The sequence below is a fragment of the Thunnus thynnus genome, chromosome 17 (genome assembly GCF_963924715.1).
Source record: "Thunnus thynnus chromosome 17, fThuThy2.1, whole genome shotgun sequence".
Taxonomy (NCBI): Eukaryota; Metazoa; Chordata; class Actinopteri; order Scombriformes; family Scombridae; genus Thunnus; species Thunnus thynnus.
The window spans coordinates 12,939,025-12,947,238 of NC_089533.1; the positions used below are offsets into that span (position 1 = coordinate 12,939,025).

The 8,214-nt window shown below is 36.7% G+C and overlaps 1 long non-coding RNA gene across 1 annotated transcript; it reads left to right on the forward strand.

The window, feature by feature from the left end:
* The first annotated feature begins 906 nt into the window (after positions 1-906).
* Positions 907-8,013, forward strand: LOC137201154 (uncharacterized). Its single transcript, XR_010932139.1, has 4 exons — positions 907-978; positions 1,785-2,063; positions 6,605-6,715; positions 6,911-8,013. It is a non-coding gene; the product is annotated as an uncharacterized lncRNA (long non-coding RNA).
* Positions 8,014-8,214: the final 201 nt, after the last annotated feature.

Sequence of the window (8,214 nt, forward strand, 5' to 3'; positions counted from 1 at the left end):
AAAAAGATATAAAGGGTGTTTAATGTACATATGCCATAATTTTAAGAAAGCTATACAATGATATTTCATACATGCTCAAGTGCAATTATGCAATATGCACATGTATAAGTAGGGAAATGTGTCATAAAACTTAGCAAAACTAACTAATAGATAGCGTAGCTCGCTGTTCAATAAAGGGGAAAAAAAAGTTCAGTCAAGCTGAGGATAAAACTGAAATACAAAAAACACCACTGATCAAATATTACACAGTGACACATATGTGGCATCAGTGACTCGAAGATTATATGGATTAGTATCTCAAGAAATGAGTGTTTCTTTAAAAGAGAGGGGCATTATTTAGTACATTTGTTCCAAATGTTTTAAGATGTTGTACATGATAAAGATAATAAATAAACACTGTAAGGACACATTTGATTTATAGGTGTTCCATACTGTATGCTATCATCTGTTTGACACAAACTGTTCCAACTCCTAAAAACTTCATGCAATTGCAAACAGATTTTGATAACAGATGCACACATCTGCTCATCTACCCTAAAATAATTTCAATCAGATTTTTTATAAATGGGGTGGACAAAATTTTAGAAACACCTCTCAGCAGTTCAACAGCACCGTAAACTACAGCCTCCAAAATAACCATAAATTTGATCATACCATTGCAGAGCTGTTGTATTAGACTGAGTATAATTACTGAACACACTGATCCTGCATATCCATTTCAGTCTGACATATACTTGTCTAACCACTTGTTTTCCCTGATAACTGTATATATTCCTTTCTAATTGTGGTTTCTGTTTGTGTGGCACGCTGGCCTGTATACATCATCAACACAAATTATTTGGTTGGTTGTGTGTTTTGACATTAATGTGATTGGCTGATTGCTATAATGATGATCAGGTGTTATCAATGAGACATACAGGTATCTGCTTTGCATGCTCTGGCAAAGCTCTGATTTGTCACAAACCGTCAGTCTGTGAAGTAAGTGCAATCTCTTTTTTTTTTAAGCAGGTCTTATTCCCCCTTTGTTTTTAAGCATTCATTCAATGTGCAAAATGTAGCTCATTACAATAAATCTGCACATTGTTTTCTATTTTAAACTTGTTTTTTCTGGAAATTGATTCAAACATCTGGTATACTATTTGTGTCTTTTTTTCAAAAACTGTAATAGTTAGCGGTGCAATTAAATCCCTGTCTTCTCATTCATGCTGCATTGCTTATTATCTTTGCTTAACACCATCTCTATCCTGAAGGCCCCGTGACAAGTAGGCCTAAGAAAGAGCTTCTCTGTTTAATTTCATGCTCAGAACAGAAAAAAAAAGTTTCCTTGGTGTGGAGAACATTTTGGGTTTGTATTTACAGAGAATAACTGTTAATAGTGACGTTGGATGTTGTCATGCTTTTTTGAAGGGCAGAGCTCTTCTCTGAATAGTTGCTCAGGCTGACTACATTTCTTGTCTCAAGAATGTGGGAGACGATGGAGCAGACCGGAGTAAGGCCTCCGGGGGCAAAGGATGACATCAAGCATTTTATCTAAAAGTTGGTCAAACAGAGAACATCAGCAAGTACTGCATGTGGCAAGAACTTCGGACTTGACTTGAGATAGGAGAAAACTTGCTCAATTTTCAAGACAGCCTGACAGCCAATTATCAGTATTTTTTTTCTCTACAGAATTCCTTTTGTATATACATCCTCAATTCCAATTCTGGACTTGCGAAGGAGATCATTTTTACAGACAGTGATTTCCTTCAATATCTCATCTCCCAGTGTCTGTGTGTTCTTAACAGGCAGACCCATGGGGTTACAGTCTTGCAAGCCTTGCAACTCCTGCCTACAAAGTAAAGAGGAATGCAGTCCGGCTGGTGGCTGCAGCTCCTGTTTGTGTGACGACTGGAGATATTGTTCTGACCGCTGCTGTGACATCTGCTGCCAGATGTGTGTGGACGTGTGCTCTGGCTTGTGTTCAGGAGACTGCAGCTACACCTTCTGTACTCTCTGTCTCAGCCTGGCACAGAACTGTGTCTCACTTTTTACCACCCAGCCAAGTGAAACATCAGAGGCACAACGTGAGTCTATTATTCATAATGCAATTAGTACACAGATGACCTGTGCATTTACTTCAGTTATGTCAAACTAGATTTTTTTGTTTTCATGTGTTTTGGATACTATAATTGATCCAGAACAGCACGCATACTGAGCATTTGACTGACAAAAGATGAATTGTTTTTAGAACTCACAAAAGGTAAATTAAATTTAGCTACACAGCATTTGTTGTGTTTTCTCCAGACTCTTGACATGCTGTGGGAACTGGGTCCTTTGTTTCATCAAAGACAAGATGGATGCCTATTTCAGCTGCACTGTAACTAAATGAGAAGATTTTTCATTTGAGCTATTTAATCCACACTGACCTCTAAAATTCTTGCCAAGCAAACTATGGAATACATCCAGCCATTTGTATTGTTCACTTCCAAGTGCATTTCAGTGATAGCATAAGTGCATTTCAGTGCTAAAGGGCTCTTTGATCCCAAGACATGTTGACAATAGCACAAGTCACCCAATGTATTTAACTGGAAACAATAATCACCCTCTAGCCAGGGTCAAAGCAGGCCTGTTAAGTTATCTTGTGTTGACCTGTTAGTGGTAAATCTATAAGTTTCAGCAAGCTATATATTAGCCCTTTATATGCATGTCCTGTGATTGGTATTATTGAGTGAACACAATGTTTGGTTTAAGATGACATTGTGGTACTATGTAGTTAAACCTGTGCAGCATACAACATGAACCAGTGGCAGAAAAAATGCCCTGTGGGGCCTAAGATGTACATATTTTTTTCTAGATCATGAAATAAGGAAAATATGGAGAGAAGACTGATGTTTCACTTTGAATAACAGGAGGAGGTATTATTGGAGTTGAAGGAAGATAAATACAATATCATGGTACCACAGTGCAAGATAAAAAAAATAAAATAATAATTCTGTTTCCTAGATGTGTTTTCTCAAAATCAGACTGAGCATGTATGACCTTGAGCCTGATATATAACCCACAGTATTTTTCATGGGCTGTGGTGCAAGTTTATCACATGCATGTGAACACCTTCCCTTTGAACACAGAGCTATTGTGATTGCTGTTGTGCTACAGGACTAGATAGAGATACTGTAAGAGACAGAAGGCCAGGCAAGGGAATATTTGAGTAGCTGTGTGAAGGTACTAGGAAGCAAGAGAAGGCTTAGCATTCAGCCAGGGCAGTGGGCAGGTTAGGGGAAAACCCAAATATAAAGAGGGAGAGAGTTTAGCTATCCAAAGAGCATCATGACAGAAGAAAGCTGCCTGTGTTCTAAGTGCAGTAAGTGTGTTTAAGGGAGAAGGGGAGGCAGTTGTGAAATTGAGCTGCCAGTGTAGAGTGTGGAGAACTTGGGTTCAGTGGTGGTAGAGGTCTTGACCAGAATTATTAGAGAAGCAGAATGGATGTCTGTAAGATTTCTGAGAGTGATGGTCTGGGAAGTGTTCGCCTTAATTGAGAACAATTTTCCAAGTGAAAAGGAATGGCGTTGTTATCTGAAGATGGGGACAAAGAGGTCGGTAGGGACTGAAAATGTTTTATGTGTTACACAGAATGTGGGTAGATGGAGGCAACATCCCAAGCTGAAGACACAAGCTTTAGAGAAAATACTGAAAACCTGAAGGAACGTGCAATCTAGCATTGTGTTAATGTAGTTTAGCAGTCAAGCAGAGAGAGATGCATTAAGGTCCAAAAGATAATCAAATTGCACAGTGAGGCCGTTGGAGTTTTTCTTTGTTTTTTTGATTGCTTACTTTGTTTTTTTTGTTAAAGTTATTATTTTTTTTAAACTCAGAGCTTCTTGCCTGGCGCTTGACTTTATAACTAATGAAACATTTTCTGTTAAAGACTAAAAAAGCTTCACAAAATAAAAAAATATCTTCAAAAACTAAGAAAAAGAAAGTAGGCTTTCTGTGTGATGTTAAATGAAAAAGTGTAAATCTCAAAAGCTGCCGGTTTTTCAAGTCTGCATGAATGTTGAGGCCAACTTGTAGTAAAAGGCTGGTAAATGCATGATGATAGACATCAATGTCAATATACACTGTAACAAATTACCCCATAATTTACAGTAAACTACTGGCAGCTGTAATTGCCAGCATTTTACCCTTTTTTTTTTTTTTACAGTGTCACTACCATAATTTACTTTAACAGTTAAGTGCTGTAAAATTTATCATAGTACTCTGCTATACAATGTGAGGTTTACAGTTTGATACTTAAGCTAGGCCTGCAGTAATATATTGTATTTTTATAGTGTTGCTATTGTAATGTATATGAACAGTTTCTTACTGTAAATGTTACAGCAAACAACTAAAAAGTTTTCTTCTTATTCATATTAATAAAACAACTATAAATTGCAGACACTGAAAATAGCAATGTGTTTTCAGTCTTAATGGTCCAGTAATGAGATCAGCTCAGCACATTTAAAATGTGTAACCCTTAAAATCTATTACAAAAGAGGATGAGACAAGTGACAGCTTTATGGAACTGAACATTTATTCAAAAGCTTTCAAATATCCCAAGTACATTCAAGTATGTTTGAAGGACTCACTGTGAGCTTGTTTATCTTCTTAGGCATTACTTTCCCTGACTGGCCTCTGTTTCCCTCTCAGGGTTAATCACAATGAAGTACCTGAAAACAACATGTACCAAATCACCTATTATGTCACAGGTATATGTTTGCAGCAACATAGGTACAGCTTAGAAACACACTTGGGTTGATCTAAGATAACCAATATAACCAATATAACCACTACATCTTTTGGGGCTCAGCAGCAAACATATCTTAATCAACTTGGCTACATATTTAAATAAATTTCAATTGCTATGTGCTTTAGATAGTAGGCTATTATTAATTATGGAATGCAAGTGGGATAAAAAAGGTGTAGGTATAGACCAGGCCGGACTAGTGTTAACATTTACTAATGTGTTGTGAAAATAGCCATCTTAAAATAATCTTTAAACTAGACTTGCAAACAGCAGTGGAAAATATTGTTTGAATACCAGTAAATCAAACTTTCAACTGAAGAACGCTACCTGAAAATGCCCTCTTGTGCCTGTCAGTTTAATGTTAGAAAACATTAAACGTAGTCACTAATTGGGTAACCAGATGCACAAATGTAATTCTATTTTCTGAGTATGATGTCACTGACCTTTTGGTTTAATTCCACAAAGGAGGATGAATGGTGATTATATGATGTTGGCTTCTGTCCCTCCATTACTGCAGCGGTGAAAATGAAAATACCATATTTTTCCGTCAAATCTTACAGTAGCCTACTGTTAATGTCCATTCTTGGTTTTGGCTCCAAAGAGCATCACAATTTGCAGTATTTTACCATATATAGAAAGAACAGTACCTTACTGTTGGAATTTGGCTGTATTTTTACAGCAATTTGTTACAGTGTAAAAAAAACTTAAATGGTATAAATGGGATACAAACTAATGTAAAACAATGCTATACAGGTAATACATTCTAGACGGGATAACATTAAGCAGCATTAGCAACCATAAATTAAAACATGGAATATAGAAGCATGTAACGCAGCAAGTCATATCTGTGAAACAACACATAAATCAAACTGAACTAGTGTAAAAAAGACCACAGCAGACAGCACACGCAATTACAAAAGCAGAAACAAAAGTCTAATATACAGACAGACTGGACTGCACATAGACAGGTCAGTGAGAAATGATGAGTATAGTTTAAAATGATGGCAGATTAATTAAGTTCAGAATGTATGGATTGGAGGCAATTTAACAAGCAGAGATTAGAAGAATGAAAGGTGGTGTAGGTCAATATGATTGAGATCGAAAAGGCTGATGTATTGGAAAGAAATCAAACCTCAGCCTCCCATATGTCAAGTAAAAAGAAATCTATAATTTTAATATAAAAGGTAATTTATTTGATAAAAACAAAGGTCTATATGTTATTTATTTGAGCATGTTGGGTTTTAGATTGCTGAACACAAAATTCCATTGGCTCCACCTGTATGCTCAACCCAATGTGCCCCCTAGAGGCCTAGGATTGTAGTGCAGACTGTCCATGTTTTTACTGATTTACCAATTTGCTTGGAGCAGTTGTACAATCTACAGAAATCCATGATCAGCGCTAACTATTGCCTTTAAAATGACCATGGATTGTTTGAAAGTCATTCACAAAAGATAAAATTTGCAGGACTGTGGTATTGGGTTGCATTAGAGTATACAATGTACCTAAACAATTGGTAACTCAGTATATACACATGAATTTTATTATGTTCCAGTTTATGTTCCATTTTTGGAGAAGGTTCAGTATGCATTCTTGATTCTGTATTTCTTAATATTCACATGCTGTTTATAATAATGGATATTTTCTATTGGCAAAAAATCATGAATACAGCCAATCATCAACTTACAATGAATGTCTGGCAGCATGAAATTCCAGAGACTTAGTTTGACCCACAACAATAACCTACAGACAACAGCATGGTCAGTGAAATGTTGATATTTCTGCTTTACATCAGATTGATTGACAAGTATATATTGAAGAGAGTCTAACTGCTTCCATCACAGTCACTGTGGAGCCAGGCCACGGTCTGCTGTCTGATGAGGACGGAGATGAGAAGCACAGAGACTTTGACAGCTGGTGAAAGGAGAGCTGTCTGCAGACCAGAGTGGCCATGTGTGAGTGTGCATACGCATGTGAATTTGTTCAAAGTTCATAAGATCTTTTGTGTTTGAAGACAAATAATTTATAATCACTTATTGTAGAATAGACTATATGGACTTTTAATTAAGTTATAAATAATGCACAAACAGGATATTCTGATTGACTGCCAGATATATTATGAGTAGTATTTGTACTTTTTCTATTTTCAGAACAATGGGCTTTACAATCAGCTCAATCTTATCACTGCCATCAAAGCTGAACAAAAGCTCTCTGAACAAAACAGACTTTCCTTCTCCTGGGTCACCCCCATGCGATGGCAGAGATCAACCCCACTTAAGACTTGTGTCACCGCCTTACCAGCCTCATTTCATGTGGATGGATTTATTTCTATGCATCTGAATATTTGGATTACAAAAAAAGACATCTATTCTTCATCATTCTTTTTCAATACAATATTTTCAAAGAGACAAATAGGATTCCCTAACATCAACCCAGCCAAAGTGCTGCATTTCTCACATCTGGAAGATTAAATTGATGTGTAGAAATGGCCTCATCCTTGTATACAAGCAGTTCTTCAGAACACTTGTTAAATGTCTGAAAGATTGTTTTGCACTTTGAGGCAAACAAAAATATAATTTGACTGCACAGTGTACAATCTAATATTTCTTTGCCAGATAAGGGCGCCTGAGGACACAAGGTGCTATTTGCTTCCACTGAATTAGACCTTTTATTATCTTCCACGAAATTGCAACTTTATGGAAATTTTAATGATTGAGAGAGCCATGTCCCAGCATCAAAAGAAGCCTAGAACAAGGTCTTACAAGGGAAATCTAACACAGAGAGTACGCCCAGCTGTATTGTGTCCCCGACTGTACCCATCACGCTCCTGTTTTCTCCTCCTTCCAGTCCCTCTGGACTCTGTGCATTCAGTCCAACTCAAATTTGTATCCTTCTCAAACTTAGCAGAGCTCAGTAGAGACTATATGGCCTACTTTACTCATCAAGCTGACCTTATCTTTCTTGCAGTTTGTGTCTGTATTTATCATCGTTATATCTGCAGTAAATCATGTGAATCCAAAAAAAATTGTTCATACTTCACTCACCTTAACTGAGATTTTCTCTTGTGTGTTGTTTCATCGTATATATTTTTTTGTCTGTGTATTTGCTTGAAATATCTAGGGAGTAGAGGAATGGAGTTGTGAAGTCTTAATCTGATATCAAAGGTCCAATAGGAGCTCTGGTGTAAATTGAAATATTGTTAAAAATGATGCACCGAGATCAATAAAGATTGGGTAAAAGCAGTAAAGCAGTACATTCTGGCTCAGAGTCTTTTATAAATGTATTTTACACTGTATTTGTCCTATTTTGTTAACACTGGAATATAATTTTTCTTGTATGGTGTGGACTCTGACAAATCAGCACCACCATATCTTCAAATATCTTGTCTCAGGGGGACTTGTCTTGAAAGATGTGTTCATTTAAAACTAGCAGAATGTGGGTACACACCATGGTA